Consider the following 23,718-nt stretch of genomic DNA (forward strand, 5'->3'; position numbering starts at 1 on the left):
GGTGGGGCTGGGGGGGGGGTCGGTGCGTGGGCGGGGCGGGAGCTCTAGGCGGTTAGGAGTCGGGGCTGAGATGCGGGGGCGGGGCCGGAGCGAGGCCAGGTATCACCCGGGAGTGGAGGAAGTGCGCGGGGTTCGCGGCGCGGGGACGGTGATCCCGGGAGGAGTTGCGCGGCGCGTGGGGCGGGGCACAGATGCTCCCTGGCCTGGCTCCGAGTAACTGCGAGCTGGAGGCGCGGCTGCTCTCTCGGGCGGACCTCAGCTCTGCGAACCCTGCGGCTGCCGGAGCACTGAGCGCCCTGCCCAGAGTCCCGCGGAGCGTGGCGAGGAGGGGTCGCTGCATCCCGAGGGCCAGCCCTGAGCCGGGAGGTGGGGTAACAATTGAGGGCGTATGCTTAAAAGCAGCTAGGTCATGCATCCCCAAATCGAAGGTTTGCAGACCTGGTAGGACGCCTGGGGATCAGAAGTGATTTTTGAAGTACCCAAGTTTTTAGTGTCAGTTAAGAGTTTGTGGATATTTTTGAGTTCTGCTGAGGCATTTGCAAACTATTTTCTTTGGGGAAGAATTCTTAAGAGTTGGAAGGGCCTTGGCTGTGTCACCTTGTCCGGTTCCCAGAGAACCAAAAAACAAAACAAAACAAAACAAAACCACCCCTCTAAATTCTGTGCCCAAGTTGTCCTATCCAGGCATGCCTAGGAGTTTTAGATTTATGTAGCTGACACCTGTGGACTACCTATAGTGAGCCAGGCTAATTGTAAGTCTTTCGACAACCCTGTAAGGAAAATGATATTGCCATGTTGAGCTGATGTGGAAATTGCCCTGTTGAGCATATTGCCCTGTTGAGCTGATGTGGAAACTGAGACCCAGAAAGATTAATCAGGTGAATTCCCCAAAGACATGAGGCTTGCAGGTGGGCAGAGTCCAAGTCTCAAGTAACTTTATCATTAAGTTTCATCAGGTAGATTTGGGTAATAGTGTAGATGGGGCAACACCAAATGTCAAATAGAACAATTTGGGCTTATCCCAAAGCCTTTCTCCAGAGGTTTTTTTTTTTTTTTCAGATGGAGTTTCCCTCTTGTTGCATAGGCTGGAGTGCACTGGCACAATCTCGGCTCACTGCAACCTCCACCTCTTGGGTTCAAGTAATTCTCCTGTCTCGGGCTCCTGAGTAGCTGGGGTTACAAGCGTGCGCCACCAGGCCCGGCTAATTTTTTGTATTTAGTAGAGATGGGGTTTCACCTTGTTGGTCAGACTGGTTTCAAACTCCTGCTTTCAGGTGATCCACCCGCTTCGGCCACCCAGTGTTGGGATTACAGGTGTGAGCCACCACACCCGGTCTCTCCATATATTACAAAGTGGTAGTCGGTAGGCTGAGCTCCCTCTCTCGGAGACCTTGACTCTCTCCAAGGCTGTTAGGTTACCTCAGAGGTAATGGAAATGCAGTAATCAGATATTGCAGATAATACAAGACTCATTCATTTCCAGAAGATGAAACAGCTGTCATGGAAATATTTTTAAAATCTCATACTGGTAAGCATATTTTGATAGTGAAACCTTTTGCAATGCAAGCAAACTACTCTCAGGCTTATACCTACCACAGAAAAGAGTGGGGTGTGGGTAATTAGCTTATCTTTTTCAAAGTATAATTTTAAAAATATAGAAAGAGCATGTGTCAAAGATTTACTTAGCTCGTTAATTAGGGAACCAACAGGGTGCTAAAGAAGAAGTTAAAAGACTAGTTTGATATAGTCAATGTAAAAAAAAGAATGCTGGAATAGATTGCAAAGTTAGAAACAAAACTGGTTAATATCCCATAGAGCAATAAAACCATCACCTCGGGAGGAATGTTTTTCCTATTGGAGAAATCATTTGCGTATCTACCAGCTGTCATTTACTAAAGCCCCATTATATCCAGCATTTGAGAGAAAGGAGATGGTTAAAGAGACAGACATTCCTGGCAGAGGGTCATCTTGGGTCCGTATTTGGTTTACTAAACTGTTAAGAGGTGTCCAGACCATGCCTTGTAAACATGGCTGCCATGGCTCTGTGGGTGGGAGGGCCAGTTGCAGCAAAAGGGTACCATTGTGATTTTGGTAGATGCTCCACCTGAGCTTGAAGGTCATTGTATCTGTGCTAAGGAGTTTGGATTCCGTGCTGAGAGCAAGCAGAGAGCCATTGAAGATACAATTGGCATGCCCAGCTATCCAGTTCTCAGTGAAATCCTGGACTCCAGATATATCTTCAGGGTGTAATGATTCTGGATAAGAGTAGGAAAGGCAGAAACTCAGTCAAGACCTCTCTAAAGCTCTAATCTTCACCCTGTTATATAACCAGCTTCCCCTGGAGCTTATGAAAATCTTGGGGGGGGTCCTCCGGTCTGGTTAGATCCTGTCTTATTGATTGCAGGGGACTGATGCTGCCTAGGAGGGCCGTTGATGTTCTTTGGGTTCAGAGAATCTCAGACTCTCTTAGCAGGTGCCCAGGAGGTGTTGTCTCCGGCTATAATGAATCTTTGGGGTCAGCATATCAACTTCACAGTGTTGTGCTCAGTGGTAGTGTGAATGTTTCTTTTTTAAGATCACAGAGTATCTTAAGATATCAGAGTAGAATGTTACATGATGACTCTGTCAGTCGTGATAATTTTTATTTCCAATAATTTACATCATTAATCCGTAAATTACATTATTAATTTACATTAAATTACATTAATAATTTACATTATTAATCCGTAAATTACATTATTAATCCGTAATATTTGCAATATTTACATCATCAGATACTGTTGTTACAGCATATACAAAGTCTGTCACATTCAGTCTTGAGGAACAATTCTGATACACCGTCCCAATTAACAGTGCAAGCTAGAAATCTGGAAGAATCTTTGATTCCCTTACCTCACTGACACCTCACATCTATCATTCATCAAATACTAGTGATTCTGTCTCCTAAATATATTTTTTTAATTTCCCCCCTCATCTCATAGCCCTCTACATGGTCTTAATTCATGCCCTCATTGATTTTGAGATTACTGTTACCTGGATTCCTGTAGCAGCCACTTCCCAGTTTTGCTAATTTAGTCCCACCTCTGCAATCCATTCTCTCCCTGCTTCCAGGCTGGTCTCCCTAAATTTTAAATCTTACACTCCACACGATTCTCCCCAATCTCTCCCCTTGACTGAAAATCTCTTAGTGAGTCCCCTTTGCCTGCTTAACAAACCCAAGCTGCTTAGCACTGGCAAATAAGGCCCACAAGATTTGCCCTTGCCTACCTTCTCAGGCACCTCTTTCCAGCCTCACACGTTAACTTCCCATTTCAGATGAACTTGGGATGCTCAGTTTCTCTGTTTCCAGGTTCTCTCATTCCAGGCACTGGCATATCCAGGAATCTCCTCCGACCCACCCACTGGTTAGTCCTGTCCTGAGCTCTTACAGTCTCCTGGGCATTTCTTTCTTCTGGCCCCTATGTCACTGTGTTTTATGTCTGATTAGTAATCTATTTTATTACAAGGGGCATATCCTGGGAAGAATTCTACCCTATATTCAACCTCATTTCTCATTTCTGGACGCACTGCTTGACAGAAAATACTGTACTCTGTGAAGGTTTGTTGGATGATGGATGAGCTGCTGAAAGTTTCCTTCTAGAGCGTACTTTTCCACATTTGATAATAAGTTGTGAGTCAGTTGCTACCTTTTTATTAAGTTGTCAGAAGGTGTTAACATGAGTGTTTTTGTGGTTTGAAATGTTGTTTTTTCAGTGAGTGGTAGCTAAAGACAAAGGACTTTGACTGTTGCCAAGTTCCTGTGCCGAAATGAACTGGGAAGAGTGGCGAAGGCAACTATGGTGTTATTTAACTCTATAAATTTCTGGGTGAAAAATCTATTATGGCTTTTTCCATTCGTCATTAAAATGATTAGTCCACGTTCAACGTTCTGTATCATAATTGTTTCCTGCTTTAGTTGGATGACATTGCTTGAGATAAATTAAACCTGTGGCATTATTATGCCTCCTTTACAAAATTAATCCTCTTTTCTTCTTCCTAGCTAGGCTTTGTATCCCCTTCCAACACAATCTTATATGTCAGAGATATTAAAAATAATATGCTGGAATATTACCTGCTTTGGGGTGTTTTTCTTATTTCCCATCGTTATAATTTAGAGAAGAAAGTCATTTCAAAAGTAAACATTTGGCTCATGTTATCACCTCTGTCTGAGTGCTTTACACCTGCGTGATTTGTTCATTCATCCAAGGCTCTTTTATCCACTCTTTCTGTATGTTGCACAAGCATTAACCTGACCTTGTATTTGAGGATACTTTTCAGCTATCTTTCTGTAGCAAAAAAAAATCATTTTTGGAGGACTCTCCCTCTGAAAATGATTGGAACTGATAGATACACTGTGTAAGAAATGGCTGCTTTTCTGGAGTCATTCCATTTTTTCTTGTTTACACCACAGCTTAAATTAATTTACCTGTCCTAATGAATACATAAGAACAAGAACAATACCTACAATTTAGTCAACCACAGAGAGCCACAAAGACAATTATATGTATTCAACACAATGTTATATAATTTACATGCATTTAAGGGCTGAGAAGAATGTTCAAGAATGGTATCCATGGTTTGTAGGCAGATGGTATCCTTATTGACTCAGCAAAGGTGCTCCTGCCTTCTCTGTTCTGTATAAGAAAGAAGTAAATTTAAAATTCCATCCATAAATCAGCAGCTTGACTTTAAATAAGATTAGAAAAACATAGTCAATCCTTATTTTTTGTAGTTTGTGTATTTGAGAGTTTGCCTACTTGCTAAAATTTATTTGTAAACTTTATTTTTATTTATTTATTTTTTATTTTTTATTTTTTATTTTTGAGACGGAGTCTTGCTCTCTCTCCCAGGCTGGAGTGTGGTGGCATGATCTCAGCTCACTGTAGTCTCCGCCTCCTGGGTTCAAGTGATTCTCTAGCCTCAGGGCTCAAGTGATTCTCTAGCCTCAGCCTCCAGAGTAGTTGGGACTACAGGCATGCACCACCATGTCTGTCTAATTTTTTTGTATTTTTAGTAGAGACAGGGTTTCACCATGTTGGCCAGGCTGGTCTTGAACTCCTGACATCAGGTGATCCACCTGCCTTGGCCTCCCAAAGTGCTGGGATTACAGGTGTGAGCCACTGCACCCAGCCTATTTGTAAACTTTAAAGCAATACTCATGGGGCATTTGCAACATGTCTGGAGTGTTGGAAAATTTGACTTGCCTGAAGCACATATTCACAGCTGAGGTCAAACAAGGTGACCTTCTGCCTTCTTATTTCAGCTGTCATACTGTAAATAAATGTCCTTATTGGGGTTTACTTAATGCCACATATTTTCATATTTTTGTGCTTTTTTTGGTGATTTGCTGTTTAAAATAGACTGCAAGCATAATGCTGAATTGCTATCTAGTGTAAAAGCAATAAGGCTGTGATGTGCCTCATAGAGAAAATGTGAGATAGACTTCATTCAGGCCTGAGTTTATAATGCCGTTAGCAAATTCAGTATTATTGAATCAACTATATATATATATATATGTATTTTAAATGATGTGTCTTTCAATAGAAAGACACATCAGATAAGCTTATGTATTGACTGGCTGATGAAAATGTAACCAGAGACTCAAAGGAACCTAATGCTGGATTACCTCTAGAAACAATGGTTCAGTGTTGACTTATTCAGTGTTTGCTATGATTTTAGAAAATCTAATTATCATGAATAATGAGAATTAACTGTATATGCAGCTGTCTTAGGTTAGAGTCTCCCAGAAGCAGACCCCAAGAGAGGAGTTTATTTGGGGAATGATTCCAGGAAACCTTGGTGTAGGAGTAGCGAATTAAAAGAGGCAAGGAAAGGCAGGCAATAAAGGGTAAAATCATTAACCAAGTTACCTCTGTGGACAACTGACACTCAATTCTACTATAGTAGCCTGGGTGCCAGTGAAGAGCATGTGCCTCAGGTGTCCTTCCTGAAGGGAGAGAAAGGTAAGGTATTTCTAAGTATTTGGGGATTTTTTTTTTTAAATGAGGCAGAGTCTCGCACTGGCCCCAGGCTGGAGTGCAGTGGCACGATCTCGGCTCACCACAGCCTCCTCCTCCTGGGTTCAAGGCATTCTCCTACCTCAGCCTCCCAAGTAGCTGGGACTACAGGCGCCCACCACCATGCCCAGCTAACTTTTTGTATTTTTAGTAGAGACGGGGTTTGACTGTGTTAGCCAGGCTGGTCTCAAACTCCTGATCTCACGATCCTCCCACCTTGGCCTCCCAAAGTGCTGGGATTACAGGCGTGAGCCACTGTGCCCAGCTGTATTTGGGGATTTTTCATGATCTTTCTCTTATTTCTAGTTTAATTCCACTGTATTCCAAGAACATTCTTTGTATGAATCCAATTCTTTTACACTTGTTAGTTTTATATCCAGTAGTATGTGGCTTATTGCAGTGAACATTCCATGTGTTGTCAAAAGAATGTGCATCCTATCATTCATTGTCACTTACTGACTTTGTGTCTCCTTGTTCCATAAATTACTGAGAGAGGAATGTTGATGTCACCATATGTAATTGTAAATGTGACTATTTCTCTATTCAGTTCAATCAGTTTTTGCTTCATGCATTTTGGAGCTCTGTTGTTAGGTGTATACAAACTGATGACTGTATGTCTTCTTGATGAATTGACCTTTATTATTTTGTACTGTCCCTTTTTATCCCTGGTAAGTAATTTTCCTTTATATGAAGTCTATTTTTTATATTAATGTAGACAACACAGTTTTCTTTTGATTAGTGTTTGCATGGTTTATCTGTTTTTATTCTTTGACTTTTAATATATGTGTATCATTATATTTAAAGTGGGTTTCTCATAGACAACATATAGTTGTTTGTTTGTTTTTTTAAAAATCCAATCTGACAATCTTTGTTTTTTAAATGATATATTTAGACCATTTACATTTAATGTGATTATTGATATAATTAGATGTAGATCTCCTATTTTGTTATTTTTCTATTTGTTTTTGCTCTTCTCTTCTCCCTCCTTACCATCTTTGAATTATTTTTAGTATTCCATTTTAACTTATCCATTAGGGTGGTTTGTTTGTTTGTTTTTTGTTTCTGTTTTGTTTTGTTTTGTTTTGGCTTTATGTCTGTATTAGTCCATTCTCACACTGCTATAAAGAACTACCTGAACTGTAATCCCAGCACTCTGGGAGGCTGAGGCAGGTGGATCGTTTGAGCTCAGGAGTTTGAGACCAGCCTGGGCAACGTGGTGAAACCCCATTTCTACAAAAAATACAAAAAAATTAGCTAGATGTGGTGGCACGTGCCTGTACTCCCAGCTACTCAGGAAACTGAGGTGGAGGATTGCTTGGGCCCAGGAGGCAGAGGTTGAGCCGAGACTGTGGCACTGCATTCCAGCCTGGGAGACAGAGCAAGACTCTGTAAAACAAAACAAAACAACAACAAAAACCCCAAACCAACAATCTACCTGGGACTGGGGAATTTATAAAGAAAAGAGGTTACTTGACTCATGGTTCTGCATGTTGTAGAGGAAACATGACTGGGTAGGCAGTTATGGCAGAAGGTGAAGGAGAAGTTGGCACATCTTCACATGACAGAACAGGAGAGAGAGAATGAAGGGGGAAGCACTACACACTTTTAAACAACCAGATCTCATGAGAACTAATTCACTATCACAAGAACAGCAAGGTAAACGTCTGCCCCCATGATCCAATCACCTCCCACTAGGCCCCATCTTCAACACATGGGGATTACAGTTCAACGTGAGATTTGGGTGGGGACACAGAGCCAAACCATATCAATCTCTTTATATATTTTTCCAGTGGTTGTTCCAAAGAATATATGTATATAATATTATTTTATATATACACACATATACATATATATGTGTGTGTGTGTATATATATGTATATATATACATACTCTTAGTTTGTTTGGATTTAATATTTAACAACTTCAAGTAAAATGTTGAAGACTGGCAACCATACAGGTTTCTTTACTCTCCCTCTTTATGTTATAGTTGTCATCTGTATTACCTTCGGATACATTGACACCCTCCCAGTGTTACAATTTTTGCTTTCAAACTTCATACATAGTTTCAATAACTTAAAAAAGAAAAGTATTATTTAACTAGGTATTTATCTTTTCTACTGTTTTTTATTCATTCCTGAAGTTTCAAGTTTTCTTCTAGGAACATTTGTCTTCCGCATTAGCTTCCTTTAGGAATTTTTCTTAGATGTATTGGCAATGAATTCTCTTTGTTTTTCTTCATCTGAGAATATCCTTATTTTACATTCATTCCTGAAGGATATTTTCACTGCATATAGAATTCTGAGTTGACATTTTTTTTTCTTTCAGCACTTTAAGGATTTTGCTCCACTGCCTTTATGGTTTCTGATGAGGAATCATTAGTATTCACTAGTATCTGTAGTATTTGAGTTGTTGCTCTCCTATGCAAAATATATCATTTTGCTATGGCTGCTTTCTAGATATTTATCTTTGATTTTTGGCAGTTTAATTTTGATGTGTGTTACATGGTTTTCTTTGAGTTTATTTTGTTTGGTCTTTCTAGACTTCTTGAATCTATGAATTTATGTCTTTTGCCATATTTGAGGAATTTTTGTTCATTGTTTTGTCAAATATTTTGTCTGTCCTGATATCTTTCATCCCTTGTTCAGGGACTCCAGTGATATTGAGATTGTCCCACAGATTCCTGTGGCCATTTACCTACTTTTAATCCTTTTTCTCTTTGTTTTACAGGTAGGTAATTTTTACTGATCTATCTTTAAATTCACTGACATTATTCTCTCTCAATTCTGCTATTGAGCTCACTTAGCGCATTTTTAAATTTCAGGTATTCTATTTTTCAATTCTCAAATTTCTATTTGGCTTTTTTTTTTTATAGTTTCTCTTTCTCTGCTGACTACTCATGTCTTTCTTTTAAATTTGGAAGTGCTTACATTCACCTCATAGAGGAAGGTCATAATGACTGCTTTAAATTATTGACCCCTATGCATTTGGTCTCTTGCACTTGACCCCTTGGATTTTTTATGCCCCCAGTGCACCTACTTTGGGACTCCACTTGTCCATTGGACTTCCTCATCCTCACTGCTGTGGCCTGCAATTGATAATATCATGCCAAAGTCATGTCTTGAGTCCCCAGCTAGGCTAGGATCCTTGCTGATTCCTCTCCCCCAACAGTATCTTTGATCATGCTAGGCAAGCTGAGTTAAATTGTAGTAAGTGCATTCATTGATAGAAAAATTACAGAAAAATCGCGGGTTCAATCCAGCCAATGTAACACTTTGTTATCATAATACAATGTGATTATTCTCTTGAATAACTGTTTTCATTCTAAAGCATCCGTAGAATTTCATGGAGCAGAAATGTAGTGCACATTTCATACCTCCAAATGTTTTAAGCCAAATTATAATTGCAGACAGCCCTTATAAATCTAATTACATGCCTTACAGTGACTCCACAGGTACCCAGGCCAGATGGAATTAATATATTACTGCTGCTATTAATCACGTGAGATTAAGACAAATAATATAACATGATTATATAAAATGATCTGCCATTTATCTGCTGTGATCACCTACTTCATTAAGGTATTGGCAGCATTTAGCAAGGCTGGTGTTGCAGTCTGTTTTTGTTGCTATAAAAGAATACATGTAGCTGGTAGTTTATAAAGAAAAGAGGTTTATTTGGCTTATGGTTCTGCAGGCTGTACAAGAAGCATGGCACCAGCATCTGCTTCTGGTGAGCAGCTCAGGCTGCTTCCATTCCTGGTGGAAGGGAAAGGGGAGCTGACTTGTGCAGAGATCACTTCCAAGAGGGAAATCAAGAGAGATAGGTGGGAGGTGCCAGGCTCTTTTTGACATCCAGTTATCTTGGGAGCTAACAGAGTAAGAACTCACTGATACCTACTACCCCCATCCTCCATCTCTTCATGAAGAGTCTGCCCCCATGATCCATACACCTCCCATTAGGCCCCCCTTTAACACTGAGGACCACACTTCAACATGAGATTTGGAGGGGCCAAACAAACCATATCCAAACTATAGAAGTGGCAAGTTGACAACATCTACTTATTCATTCAGAAGAAATAGGGTAAAAACATGAGATGATCCATGGATGTTTCAGCTTTTCTGTCACTGACCCTGCATACTGAAAAGCAATAAATTCCTTCCTAACTTAAATAAAGTAATGGCAGATTTGCCTAAGGCCACAAATCTATTTAATGTAGTTGGAGTTAATTTGATTAATTGTGGATTTCTAGGCAGTAATCTCTTAGACTTTGTACTCAGCTTTATTAACTTTCAGAAGCTAAGATCAACTTTTCTGTTGCTGTCATATTTTCAGAAACTCATATTAAGTACCAATTGCTGATCTCAAACCCATTTTAAAATATTCCATTGTGTTCTGGGTAATTTCATTTCTTTTCATTAATTTCACGTTGAAATTTTTGGCTATTGAGTGCTGTGATAAAACCTTTCCCCATGAAACTTTCCCAGAAAAATTTTTACTTTATTTCATAAATTATCAATGCTCAGAATTGAAATTCATTCTTTTATGTCTGCAAGAGGTGCTTATTGAGTGGTTACTATGTACCAGGCCTGTCCTGGGCACTAAGGAGATGGGGATGAACCAGATACGTAAATGCTTTGCTTCTATGGAGTTCACATTCCAGTGGAGGAAGGCAAAAGTAATAGGTGGACAAATGCATAAAATAATTTCAGGTATTAAATATTATATAGAAAATGGCCAGCTCATTTAAAACCTTATGGGTGTGTTCAGAGTTTGGATTTCATTCTAAGAACAAAGAAGGTACTGGGAATTTAAAGTGGAAAGTGTGAGCAGATTCACTATACACTGGTTATCAACTTATCACCCACCCGCACATCAGGTTACATGAAGTGGGTTTATTACTCACAGAAAGGTAGCCAGGAACAACAGAAGCCTAAGGTCCATTGTAAGCTGGTCCCTCAAGGCTCAGGAAAGCTGCCCTGGGCAGATGGAGTCTTGTCTGTACATCCTGCACTTGCACTGCAGGTGAGGGATCCCAGAAAGCAACCCACTCTGTGTTTTACACTCTGGGGTCCTGGGGGATCACTGGGACAAAGCACTGAAGGACATCCCGTTTCTGGAGGGGAAATGCAATAAAGCCCAGGCTGTTGTGGCCAGCCTCTGCCTATCTCAGGACACTGCATTCCCAGCACATTTTATACTTATTCTTGAAAACTACGAATGAGAAAGGGAGAAGAACTGTGTTGATTCAAGGTCACCTGGATAACTGTCTGCAGAAAGATGTCTTTAGAAGTCCAAACTGGCTGCAATATTGTAAAATGGATTAAGGCAAGAAAGAGTAATTAAAGGTGATAAACGTTCAGGTAAAAGGTGAACTTGAATCAAGTTGAGAGGAGTGAAGATGAAGAGAAAGAAGGGTTCTCTGTCAGCTGTAGAATATGCTTTTAGATCACTAGAAATATTGCCTACAAACAGTGATATATACTTTCTTTTTCTTACTATAAATATAACTCTTATTTGGTTCATATATTTTTGTGTTGGCTACAATTTCCAAAATATAAATTAGTAATTGTTACAGAGGATATCCTCTAGGGTTTTAAATGTGATGTTGGTTTTTGGTTTGGGAGAGAGAGCCTTTTCATATTAATGCATTGTTGCTCTGGTTCTAATTTTTGAACAGTTTTCAGCAGGAATGGATGATGGATTTTATTGAATACTTTCTTGGTGTTAATGAAAATATTCTATTTTTTACTGATGCCTTGCATAAAACTAATATATTTCTTAATATTAAACCATTCTATTCCTGTTTCTATAAATTTGACTTTTCTAGGTATCTTATATAAGTAGAATCATACAGTATTTGTCTTTTTGTGACTGGCTTATTTCACTTAGCATGTCTTCAAGGTTCATTTATATCATAGTATGTGTCGGAATTTCAGTCCTTCTTTATATATATATATATTTATATATATATACACACACACCACATTTTGTTTATCTGTCCATCTGCTGATGGACACTTGGGTTGCTTCCACATTTTGACTATTGTGAAAAATGCTGCTATGAATATAGGTGTGCAAATACTTCTTTGACTCCTAGTTTTCAATTTTGGGAGGTATATACTTAAAAGTGGAGTTGCTGAATTGTATGGTAACTCTATTTTTAATTTTTTGAAGATCTGCCATAATATTTTCCTTAGTGGCTGCACCATTCCTACCAACAGTGCACAAAAGGTCTAATTTCTCCACAAACTTGCCAATCATTATTTTTATTTATTTATTTATTTATTTGAGATAGAGTCTCGCTCTGTCACCCAGGTTGGAGTGCAGTGGCATGATCTCAGCTCACTGCAACCTCCGCCTGCCTAGTTCAAGCGATTCTCCTGCCTCAGCCTCCCTAGTAGCTGGGACTACAGGCGTATGCTACCATGCCTGGCTACTTTTTTGTATTTTTAGTAGACATTGGGTTTTCCCATATTAGCCAGGATGGTCTCGATCTCCTGGCCTCATGATTTGCCCACCTTGGCCTCCCAGAGTACTGGGATTACAGGCGTGAGTCACTGTGCCCGGCAATCCAATACTTATTTTTTTTAATTATTTTTGATTTTTCTGGGTGCATAGTAGGTGTATATATTTATGGGGTACATGAGACACTTTGATACAGGCATGCAAAGTGAAATAATCACATCATGGGGAATGGGGTATTCAGCCCTTCAAGCATTTACCCTTTATGCTATAAACAATCCAGTTATACTCTTAGTTATTTTAAAATGTACAATTAAGTTATTGTTGACTATAGTCACTCTGTTGTGCTGTCAATAGTAGGTCTTATTCATTCTTTCTAACTACTTTGTTTTGTACCCAGTAATCATCCCCACCTCCCTGTCAGCCCCCTACTACCCCTCCCAGCCTGTGGTAACCATCCTTCTACTCTCTATATCCATGAGTTCAGTTGTTTTGATTTTTAGCTCCCACAAATAAGTGAGAACATGTGGTGTTTGTCTTTCTGTGCCTGGCTTATTTTACCTGACATAATGATCTCCATTTTACTAAAAATGAGCTCACTGTAGATGAATGGATTTGTTTCTGGGGTCTCTATTCTGTTCCATTGGTCTATGTGTCTGTTTTTGTGCCAGTACTGTGCTGTTTTGGTTACTATAGCTGTGTAGTGTAATTTAAAGTCAAGTAATGTGATTCCTACAGTTTTGTTCTTTTTTCTCAGCATAGCTTTGGCTATTCTTTTTTCTCAGGATAACTTTGGCTTTTGTGGTTCCATATACATTTTAGGATTGTTTTTTCTATTTCTGTAAAGAATGGTATTGGTATTTTGATAGGCATTGCATGGGATCTGTAGATTGCTTTGGTAGTATGGACATTTTAACAATATTGATTCTTCCAGTCCATGAACATGGAATATCTTTTCATTTTTTGGTGCCTTTTTCAGTTTCTTTCATCAGTGTTTTATGATTTTTATTGTAGAGATCTTTCACTTCTTTTGTTAATTCCTAGGTATTTACTTTTATTTGTGGCTATTGTAAATGGTATTACTTTTTAAATTTTCACACTGTTCATAGTGGGGATATAGATATGGTACTGATTTTTGTAAGTCGATTTTATATCCTGCGACTTTGTTGAATTTGTTTATCAGTTCTAATAGTTTTTTTTTGTATGTGTAGTCTTTAGGATTTTCCAAATGCAAAATCATATCACCTGCAAACATGGATAATTTGACTTCTTCCATTCCAATTTGGACGCCTCTTACTTCTTTCTCTTGTCTGACTGGTCTAGCTAGGACTTCCAGTACTATGTCGAATAACAGTGGTGAAAGTGGGCATCCTTGTCGTGTTCCAGATCTTAGAGGAAAGACTTTTATTTTTCCTCCCATTCAGAATGACAGTAGCCATGTATGTGACATATATGACTTTTATTATGTTGAGGTATGTTCCTTCTATACCCAGTTTTTGGAGGTTTTTTTTTTTATCATGAAGGGATATTGAATTTTATCAAATATTTTTTCAGCATCAATTGGAGTGATTATTGTTTTTATCTTTCACTCTGTTGATATGATGTATCACATTGATTTGCATATGTTGACCATTTTTGCATCCCAGGGATAAATCTTACTTGGTCATGGTGAATGTTATTTCTAATGTATTGTTGAATTTTGTTTGCTAGTATTTTTTTTTGAGAATTTTTGCATCAGTACTAATCAGAGCTATTGGCCTGTAGTTTTCTTTTTTCTCATGTTTCTTTGTCTGGTTTTGGTATCAGGGCAATACTGGCTTCAAAGAATGAGTTTGGAGGTATTCCCTGCTCCTCTATTTTTGGAAAAGTTTGAGTAAGATTGGTATTAGTTCTTTAAATATTTGGTAGAATTCAGCAGTGAAGTCATGGGTTCCAGGCTTTTCTTGACTGGAAGACTTTTTATTATGGCTTCAATCTTGTTACTTGTTATTGGTCTGGTCATGTTTTATACTTCTTCCTGGTTCAATCTGGGTAGGTTGTATGTGTCTAGGAGTTTGTCCATTTCTTCTAGGCTTTCCAATTTACTGGCATATAGTTACTCACAGTGGCTACTAATGATCCTTTGAATTTCTGCCGTATCATTTGTATTATCTCCTTTTTCATTTCTGATTTTATTAATTTGCATCTTTTCTCTTTTTTCTTAGTCTGGCTAAAGGTTTGTCAATTTTGTTTTACTTTTCAAAAGCCCAACTTTTTGTTTCATTGATCTTTTGTATTGTTTTCTTTATTTCTACTTTGATATTTATTACTTCTTTCTGCGAATTTTGGATTTGGTTTGCTCTTGCTTTTCTAATTCTTCAAGATGTATCATTAGATTATTTGAAGTTTTTCCTCTTTTTTGATGTAGGCACTTACATCTATAAACTACCCTCTTAATACTGCTCTTGCTGTATCCAATAGGTTTTGGTATGTTGTGTTTCCATTATCATTCAGGAGCATATTGTTGCATTTCCATGTTTTTGTATGGTTTCCAAAATTCCTCTTGTTATTAATTTCCAGTTTTTTCCTTTGTGGTCAGATAAGATGCTTGATATGATTTCAATTTTTTGAATGTTTTAAAACTTGTTTTGTGACCTAACAAATGGTCTATCCTTGAAAATGATCTATGTGCTGAGAAAAAGAATCTGTATTCTGCAGCTGTTTGATGAAATGTTTTGTAAATATTAGATCCATTTGGTCTATAGTGCAGATTAAGTCTGATGTTTTTCTTTTTCTTTTCTTTCTTTCTTTCTTTTTTTTTTTTTTAAGATGGCGTTTCACTCTTGTTGCCCAGGCTGGAGTGCAATGGCATGATCTTGGCTCATTGTAACATCCGCCTCATGGGTTCCAGCGATTCTCCTGCCTCAGCCTCCCAAATAGTTGAGATTACAGGTGCCCACCACCATGCTAGATAAATAGTTGAAAACTATATGGTAGTAAAAGACATTAACTCATGTATTGCAGCCTATGTCAGATCATGTAGATTAAACAAAAAATTAGTTCCTTTTCAGACCTCTCCCTGAAGCCATCACAATGCCAACTCTCCAGAGCCAACCATTTTCAACACTTTCAGTTATTTTTAAATGATAAAAATTCAAATGCAGTGATTCTAGAAGTATGGTCCAGTGGTTTCTGGAAGTCTCCAAAATCTTTTAGTTAGGATTCCTTAAAGGGAGATCAAAGTTGAGGTAAAAACTAGATATTGTTTAGAGCATTTACATTTAATGTAATTATATGTTTGAATTTAGGTCTTCCATTTTATTATTTGTGTTTTCTTCCTGTCTTCTCTTTCCTGCCTTTTGTATTATTTGAACTTTCTTTCTTTTTTTTTTTTTTAGCATTCTATCTACATTTATTTTGATTTTAACCATATCTTTTCATATAAAATTTTAGTGGTTGCTCTAGGGATTTAAAAAAATACAAACTTAACACTTTAATGGCAATTTATAATCAGCATTTTACCACTTTAATTGGAATGTGTAAAACTTACCACTAGGTTTCCTTTCTCGTTTATGTACTACATCTGCACACATTGAAAACTCCATCAGACAATGTTATACCCTATGCTTTCAAACATCAGATATGTTTTAAAGTACTCAAAAAGAGAAAAACAGTCTATTATATTTACCCAGATACTTACCATTTCTGTTGTTCCCTTTTATTACTGAAGTTCTGAGATTTCTTCTTGGATCATTTCCTTTCAGCCTGAAGAACTTGTCTAGCAAATCTCTTAAGTAGGTACACTGGTCATGAATTCTCTTAGTTTTCCTTCATCTAAGAATGTATTTATTTCACAGAATTCTGAGTTTATAGTTCCTTCCTTCCTTCCTTCTCTACTTTAAAATGTTGTTCTACTTCCTTGTGGTCTCCACAGTTTCTGATGTAAAATCTATAGTTACTAAAATTGAAAATCCTCTATTGGCAATGCATTGTTTTTTCTGTGGCTGCTTTAAAACTTTTTTCATTCTTTTTATTTTTCAACAATTTCATTGTGATGCATCTGTGCATAATTTTATTTGTATTTGTCCTGTTAAAAGTTCACTCAGCTTTTTAAATCTGTGGGTTATATCCTTTGCCAAACTTGGGAAGTCTTCAGCCATTGTTTTTTCAAATTTTTTTTCAGCACTGCACTCTTTCTCTTGTCCTCTAAAACTCCAGAGATACAAACATTGGAACTTTTATTATTGTCTTATATGTACCTGAAGCCCTACTAGATTTTTTTCAACCTTTTTTCCGTCTTTTTTTGATGTATCTTCAAATTCACTGTTTCCTCTGTCACATCCTTTGTGGTACTGAACCAATCTAATGTGTTTTTTTTTAATATTGGTTATTGTACTTTCAACTCTAAAATTTCTAATCTTTGTCCTGTATGTCTTCTATTTCTTTAATGATACCTTGTATTTTTGCTTTTTCTTCAAGAGTGTTCAAGATTGCTCATACAAGCATTTTAAAAGCTTTGTCGGATACTTCCAGCGTTGGTGTCGTCATGGCACTGGCATCTGTTGATTGACTTTTCCCATACATGTTGAGGTTTTCATGGTTCTTTATACGCTGAATACTATTTGAGTGTACCCTGAACATTTTGATTATTATATATAAGACTTCAGGTCTTGTTTAAATCCCACGGAAGATGTTGACATTTTTGTTTTGGCGGGCACTTGACCTGGTTAAGTTCAGGCCTCACATTTCAACCCACCTTCTCTGAGCTGCAATTCCAATGTTAGTTCAATTTTCAAAGCCTTTCAATGCTACTCAGATCATTCCCAAGTGGGTGCTCCCTGTGAGTGCTTCTTACCCAAGAGGTCAGACTGGAACTGGGGAGACCTGTCTCTTAAGCTCAGTCCTCAAGGTCTTTTGAATGCCACTTAGGATCAGATTTATACATGCTCAGGCCAGCGGTTAGCCAGGAGTTCATAAACCTCTTTATGGAGTTCCTTTCCCAGACACTCTTATTTTATTTATTTATTTATTTATTTTTTACTTCTCTGGGGATAATGCTGTATGCTTTCCCAAACTCTTCTCTCTCTGCTCTCTCCTTAGCACCTCTGGTTCCCTGAGGCTTTATTTTATGGTTGTCCAGCCAGTAACTACCCACTTCTGTGACTGCCTTACAGCAGTGCTGGGAGAGAGAGGGTGGGAGAGAGAGAGGAAGAGAGAGAGGCAACAGTGTTTGTGGCACCTTCTTGGAGCTGCAGTTCTGCTGAACTGAGAGCAGGGTTTCTCTCCCTTAGAGTTGTAGCTCCTGCGGATTTCTGTTGCTGGCCTCTTTCAGTGCTGCACCGAGCCTGCTGTGGGCTTGCCTGAGGGTTGGGGCACCAGAGAATGGAGAAAAAGGAGAGAAAAAAAATACTGAGGGATTTCCCACACACTCTCTGTCCCTTGAAAGACTAGAGCTACTACCATGCCATAATTAGCTAAAACTTCCACTTTCTGGAAGAACTGTCATTTTCTTACAGCTATTCACTTTCTTTCAACTTTCGTCACCAGCATAAACACTAGACTCTCTTCGGGTGCTGTTTGCATTAAAGAAGTGAAACTTTTATCACTTCATGATGGTCACTGAGTATGCTAAGGGAAGCAGAGAAAAACAGGGCTGCCCCTCCCTGTGGAGACTGGAGGTGGGCAGGCCCATCGATTGGCCGAGCGGCTCAGTGTGGCATCTGCTACTAAAATTGGGCCCCAGAAAAATTACCCATTGTGCCATAATCATGTAGGCCTTTGGAAATCCTTGAGGAAACTCAAAATAGTAATGTTAAATTAAAAAATGACAAAGTTCCATTTGATTGTTGTCATTCTTGAGAGGTAATTTCACTATGATCTGTCAAGAAACATCTGTAAGAGATTCAGCCATAATGTGTTAAGGAGAAGGTTAGAAAATCTAGGGAAAAGCTCCTATCATTTTATAGTTTCTTTGGGGATTGAAATATATCTACTAAAGCAGGCCTCAAACTAGTGTGACCAGAAATGGGATATCTTCACCTGGGTTGGGATAGTTGCCCTTGAGCCACATGACCCAGGCATAATTACAGATTTTCAGGAGTGGAAGAGACTTGAGATGCTATCTGACCAAACCTTCTGTTTTTACAAAGGAAGAAACTAAAACCAACATGTGAAGTAAGAACCTGTCAAGGGTCATATTAGGTCACATCAGGTCACATCCTAACATATGTTGGCATCCTTTCCCCCTATGCTGTCTGATATGCCTGGGAGATGCCCTCTGTCCTGCTTCCCACTAGGGCTACACTGATATGTGAGTCCTTTGGGGGCAAAATCACCCATTTTGGGAATTTTGGAAGCAGAACAAAAGTGGCAGTGTTCTGATGGTTCTAATTAAAGATGGAGAGGTATGTGGGTCTATTGCAGACATAAAGAACTCTCTTCTGAATGGGAGGGGCAGCCCAAGACACTGGAATTACAATGTGATGGAACAGTTCAAGTCAAGTCTTTGTTTTGGCAGGTCAAACAGTGTAAACTTTGCTGGAAGGAACCTTATTCAGAGGGCCAATCACCTGCTTCTCTAGAGTTCTCAAGCTCTCCTGTGAGCACCAGGTTGAGCTGCAGAAAGCCAGGACCAGCTCAGAAACTGAGAAATGGACATGAAGATGCCCAGGTCTGCAGATGGTTTCCATCCTGAAAAGCGATGGGCCCGAGGGGGACTGGCATGCAGTCGTTCATTCAACAATTATGCTCCTACTCTGAAGTGTGGGGTACAGTGCTGAGCACAGACAGACCTAGTCTCTGTCCTTTGCAGCTTTCAGTGAAGGATAGGAGGTAGACATTGATGCAACAAGCACCCGAGTAAATGTAAGACCATGCAGTGATAAAGGCTTTGGAGGAAGGGCCCATGCAGGGGCGGAAAACAGAGGAAGGGGCTGGTGGAGCAGCTCCTCTAGCTCAAGGCTGAGTGGTATAAACTGTAGCTACTGCATGATCTGAACGTGTCTTAAGGAGGGTATCCCCTAAGCGGGCTCATTGGGAGGTACTGTGGGGCGCTGGCTTGTTGTAATTGCCGTATGTTTATAAGTAATGGAATCCTAGAATTAGAAGGAACTTTGGTCACCTTTTAATTTAATATTTATCTTTCTCAATCCAGGAAACATCTCTACAGCATCCCTAACTGGGGGTTGATCCATTCATTTCCAGACACAGAGAACAGAGTCACATTCTGCTGTTTCCATATGTACTATTTTAGTAAGACTTCTTGGGGCACAAGGCAGGAAGTTGGGGACAATATATTTGTCTGTACCAAGGCAGCCTGAGAAGAGAGAAGTGAATACTCCTGGGGGTATTCTATATTATTCACTTAATATTCTAAGTGAATACTCTAGGGGTGACTGAGACATGGAGCTATGAAAGTACACATTCACAAAAGTACCAGCTTTAAAACTAGATTATCTCTACTATTCAAAAACACCAAGGAAAGGCCACACAATGGGGACAAAGTGCATCTGAGATCTAGCAAATTTCCCCGTTGGCCACATACTGATAATGATGTATTAAAATCAATTCTATACTGTGGGGTACTTATTTGACATTAATAGATACTATGGTGGTTTGACATAGTTGCTGCCCAGAGAAAAAGCCGCACACTCACCTACACCAAAATGAAGTCTGAGTCAGCTGCCTCCCCTCCCCCATCCCTTCCAAAGCCAATGGTTGAAAGTCACAGAAGTCCCTCTGCTGCCACCTAGTGACGACAATGTGAATACAACTACACAGCCTCCTGGGAAAGAAGTTTTGAATCACGTTTACTTCTTCTAAAGGAAGCCTGTAATTACCTCCAAGTGCTCTATTTTGACTACAATTTAAAAATATATGTATTTTAAAACTCTATAAACTCTTACGCATGTCCCTTTTTAAGAATCTGACCTGTAATGGATGTAGCCTCACTTTCAAGAACCTAAAAGCTATGCCCCCAATTCAGGGAGTAGAACAGACAGGCTTAACAGCAGTGCTTAAAAATGCTACCAAATTTATCTTTAAAATGCCTGTGGTTCCTTAGCACTTGAATTCTGTTATGCCCCTGGGTATAGTCACCTGGATGTTAGGGGCTGTCAAAATTCAGCCCTCAGTTGGTGATCAGTAGGTTTTCCCTTTAAGTGGTTTCTGAAAGGATTTTTTTTAAAAAATCTTGAAATTCTGATGTCTGGATGATGTTTCCAGTTTTGTGGAAGAATAAAAGAAAAGGGATATGAAATTCTGGCTCCCTGGGGGCAGTAGCTGTGTCTTATTAATCTCTGTGCCCATTGTACCAACACCGGTCAGTCACAGCATGTACTCAACCAATGCTCATGAATGCAGAGAGGCGAGGGGCTGGCACGCTCTTGACCCGTTATAGGGGCTGCGTCGATGGCCAGGGTTCAATGGGAACTTTCTGGTACAGTCTTACTCTGCCACCGTTTCAAATTAAATGCAGCACAATTGGAAGCCTCACGTTCTCATAGATGGGTTGAGGAGGGCATTAGGGGCAAAAAGGCTCACATAAGGCTTGAGCACGAGGTTTCCTGCCCAACGCTGTTGTACCATTGCAGCCCACCTTCTTCTCACCTTTCCTTCCACACCACGGCATGGCAGGTGCAGAAACCATGCTGGGACTGAGGCCCTAGAGGCTGACTACAGGTCTTGGGGGCAAAACATCTGGACACATAGCTGAAGATGATCCAAGTATATTAGTCAGAGTTCTCTAGAGAAACAGAACCAACAATATAGAGAGATGCAGAGAGAGAGAGACAGACAAACAGACAGAGACAGAGAGATTTAAGTAACTGACCCATAAAATCTTGGAGGCTTGGCAAGTCCAAAATCTGCAAGATGGAAGTGGGCTGGCACATTGGAGACTCAAGGAAGAGTTGCAGGTTGAGTTCAAAGGCTGGCTGCTGGCAGAATTCCTTTCTGGTCAGGTGAAGTCGGTCTCTGTTCTATTAAGACCTTCAGCTGATTGGATGAGGCCCACCCATATTATGAAGGGTCATTTGCTTTACTCAGCATCTACTCATCTAAATATTAATCTCGTTGAAAAAAACCCCAGAAACATCCAGAATACCATTTGACCAAATGTTTGGACAGTGCAGCCTAGCCACATTAACATGCAAAATTAACTGTCACAGCAAGACACCAGGGAAGCATTGGAAGATGTTAGCGGCTGTCATTGAAATGAGTTCCCTCAGGTGGACGGCAGCCATCCATTGGGCAAGAGCGGGGCAGCTGGAAGGGCCCTCCCCTCCCGTTTGCTTTCTGCTCTTCACAGCTCATGGATAGAGGAATTTTCTCAGCACATTTCCCAGGAGGAGTTTGGCACCACCATTTCTTGAAAACAGATGTCTGCAGGGATGTGTGTATGCCTGTGAATATGAAGTCCAGAGTCTGGGACTGAGAACAGCAAGGGGAACAGGTGGCCACGGGGGTGTTTCCAGATTGCCGACTTAAGATGTGCTCCCAGGGCTGTGCTTGTGTCAGTCGTGAGAGCAATCACGGTTTGTGCAACGTCTGAACTTTCTATCAACTTATGGTTTAATCAATTTGCTGTTTACTCCAGCTATTTGCAACCTCTCCTCAGTTACTTGGTGTTCAGCAGTGTAATATATCTTCATGTGTGAATATAAATATACTATTTAGTGGAAACTAAAAGGAATTGTGGAGGAAGAATTTTTTTGGATAATTTTATGTTTTCATAATGTAAAAATTAAACACATTTGAAGAGTTGAGTATGTCAGTTTTGGGAATGCAAGAGAATGACTTCGGGACTACCATAATATTTAAAATCATCACTACTCTTTCGTTCCACCTAAGTCTCATAGCAAAAGAGGAAATTTACTTCAGTCTCTTTCTATAGCAGAACATTATCATACTATATTCCTGTGTTCACTTATCTGTGCTGGGTTGTGAGTCCTTACAGAGAGAAATTGTTATGTGCTATATTCCCAACACCTGCACATTATAGGTGGTCACTAAACGCTTGATGAATAAATGAATGAGGGAATAATATTGTTTATTATTTTTTGCTGTTATTTATAATTGGGAGTGGGTAGGATTTGGATTATTAAGACTCTGGGAAGCGTCATAAGAACCTCAGACTTGCCGGGCGCGGTGGCTCACTCCTGTAATCCCAGCACTTTGGGAGGCCGAGGCAGGCGGATCACGAGGTCAGGAGATCAAGACCATCCTGGCTAACACGGTGAAACCCCATCTCCACTAAAAATACAAAAAATTAGCTGGGCGTGGTGGCAGGCGCCTGTAGTCCCAGCTACTCCGGAGGCTGAGGCAGGAGAATGGCGTGAACCCGGGAGGCGGAAGTTGCAATGAGCCGAGATCGCACCACTGCACTCCAGCCTGGGCGACAGAGCAAGACTCCATCTCAAAAAAAAACCTCAGACCAGACTCAACGTGTCCAAAAAAGAGCTCACCTTGTACCCCTAGATCCTGAAGCGGCTTCCAGTAGCTCAACCTCCTCCCATCCAGTTCCATCTCTGCCAGGGATCTTTTAAAAATGCAAATCTCATTATGTCTCTTTCCTGCCTCAAACCTCCCAGTGGTTCTCCAGTCGGTCAGGAGAGGGTACAGACTGTGGCCTGGCCCTGGAAGTTCTTTGAGGTCAACCCCTGCCTACTCAATCTTGCTAACTCTTATGGCTCTCTGACACTAGGCTTTTGCTCCAATTATATAAGCAACCATATTTCCATAAAATTGCAATGTTCTTCCCTACCTCCTCACTTAACTAATTTTCACTTTACTGATCATTTCTTATTTTACTATCAGCGTCTCTTTCTCCCTATTCTTCAGGGAACATTTCTCTCCACCATCCTGTGCCACACTGTGGGGGTGTCAGTAACACCCTCTGTCCTCTCCTGGCCAAAGGAAAGGGGTGTCATTCAGCCCAGGCCCCTGGATCCTCATCTCAGGATTTGGAAATGTGACTGAAGTGACATAAGGAAAGACACGAAGTGCGAGGAGCTCATTCAGTCAGCTCTGCAGCTCCAGCTGGGTTACCTGTGAGTCCTTGCTAGCCAGATCCCTTGATTTGCTGTGACTCCTGACTTTGCCGAGTCTGTCTTCATAGATTCTTTCAAATGTGGTTCCATCTTGCCTGAGTTCGCCAGAGCCAGATTCTGTGCTGTAATAAAAAAAAAAAAAACCCAAATCAACACACCTCTCACCCTCCTCAA

At 39.9% G+C, this 23,718-nt stretch overlaps 1 long non-coding RNA gene across 1 annotated transcript; it reads left to right on the forward strand.

Moving 5' to 3' along the window:
* Window positions 1-1,129: 1,129 nt before the first annotated feature.
* On the forward strand, window positions 1,130-22,519 carry LOC103890808 (uncharacterized). The gene is made up of 3 exons (XR_655102.4): window positions 1,130-1,528; window positions 19,014-19,166; window positions 19,650-22,519. It is a non-coding gene; the product is annotated as an uncharacterized LOC103890808 (long non-coding RNA).
* Window positions 22,520-23,718: the final 1,199 nt, after the last annotated feature.

The sequence above is a fragment of the Pongo abelii genome, chromosome 5, assembly GCF_028885655.2.
Source record: "Pongo abelii isolate AG06213 chromosome 5, NHGRI_mPonAbe1-v2.0_pri, whole genome shotgun sequence".
Classification (NCBI taxonomy): domain Eukaryota; kingdom Metazoa; phylum Chordata; class Mammalia; order Primates; family Hominidae; genus Pongo; species Pongo abelii.